Raw genomic sequence first — 1,912 nt, 5'->3', positions numbered from 1 at the left:
GGGGCCTTTTCCTCTTCAAGAGATCAGAGACCCCCCTTCTATACCTCTTCAGAAGATACCAGATGAGTTAGGGCCTCATTCTCCTGATTGGAGATATGGGTCGCGAGCTAGAATTGCTGGAGGGGGGTATCCTCGCCCAAAGGCACCATTTATCATGATTTGAAGAATTGGAAGATCTATCCCCTGATCTTCTCACTGTCATCCATAATTCTACTATTGCTCTCCCTCAGTTGCCTGATGCAATTGGTAGACTTCTAGATCATGGTGGATTGATGAAAGAACTTGGTATTTCGATGGCTCTTCTTGATCCTTTGTATCCTTGATTTTTGCCTTCACAGCGTCTCTTGCTATTTTAGAAAAGAATATCGCATGTTCCCATATATTAAATTATTGAGTTATAAAGAAGATTTAATTACCTTTTTTTTTCTCCATAAAAAAGAAATAAATTCTAAAAGATCGATTATTGCAGCAGCTGTGGTTAACAAAAATTAAATATTCTAGTTCGGTTAGGTGAGGATAGGCTGTCAATTTTTCTTATTTAAAGATATTATTTCAGTTTTTTTAAAAAAATAAATATTGTAAGAATAAGGTTATTTAAAATAGGAGTGCAAAATATTGGTCAAATTAAGATACATTTATATTTTGTTACAGTTATGATATCATGCAAAATGTTACTTTGAAAAACAAAGACATTGAATCAAAATTGAATGGGTTTAATTAGACTATGGGACCTAATTCATGCTTGAACCATTTACATTTTGCCCTTCAAATCCAAAATCATTTTCAATTTCTATTTTATTTTTTTAGGGAGAATAGTTTGTTTATAGGCTGAGTCAATCAAATTACCAAAATTTGATTCAGATGGTACAATGTTTGACAAGATATAGAAGTTGAATTCCAAAGAGCTTCAATCCTTACTTTGAACTCCATATTTCATAAGCAGTGCTTGATATGCTCGGAGCCTGGACTACAATCTAGGTGGAGGTGAGATTGATATAGAATGCATATTCCTTTTGAATTGTTAGATATTTTATTTTTTGATATCCATAATTATATCTATTCAAAATTAATTTAATAAATCCGATTTACTAAACAAAGAAGGCGAAGTTTTAGACCAAACAGATGGCCGTTGACCTGGACCGAAGAGACGAGGACTTCTTGACCCTTCAACGGTCTAACCTAGCTTCTAACTAAGAAATTGTTCAAATTTCCACGGTTGGTGCTCCAATGTTTGAATTCTCGTGGAATCAATTACCAATTCCTGGATATTCGACCTTGCCTGGACCCTTCTCCCTTTATTTTTTTTTGTCCCACTCCAACCCACACGCTAACCTTGTGGACTCTTTCTTCCCTTTGGTAGACGAATATCCGTTCCTTAGAAAGTATCAGAATGGAATCAAAATGAGCAAATTATGGAGAGAATCAACCAGAGAACATAGCAAGTTGGACTTCAACTAAGGGAAACTATTCTCCACGCACTACTTTTATACCCATCCCACCCTACTCAGACCGTATACGTAGCTGAAGCTTCTGCACAGACCTAAACACTCCTCATGAAACTGGAACTTAAATGGTCGAGATTAAAACAGGAAATGATATCTATCAAAATCAAACCTCTCCTTGAAGGAAATGGTAAGTGCTAACACTATTCGAACCATGGTCCGACGATAGTTAAGAGGCCCCCAACTAGAATGCAGGATGGATATAATTCTTACGCATGCTGAGCCCTATCTGCACAAGTGGATGCAATGCACTGTATTTTTCTAGTTTTTTTTGTCACACCTATCCTGAAGATAACCATACCACTTTGTAGGTGGGGTCCACTTTATAGGGTAGCTCCTTGTAGCGGGTGGATAAGACCTAATCAAAATGAGGAATTGCAAGGCTCTAAGCAGTGCCAGGACTATGCAGC

This window comes from Elaeis guineensis, chromosome 1 (genome assembly GCF_000442705.2).
Source record: "Elaeis guineensis isolate ETL-2024a chromosome 1, EG11, whole genome shotgun sequence".
Taxonomy (NCBI): domain Eukaryota; kingdom Viridiplantae; phylum Streptophyta; class Magnoliopsida; order Arecales; family Arecaceae; genus Elaeis; species Elaeis guineensis.
This window is presented reverse-complemented; position numbering follows the sequence as displayed.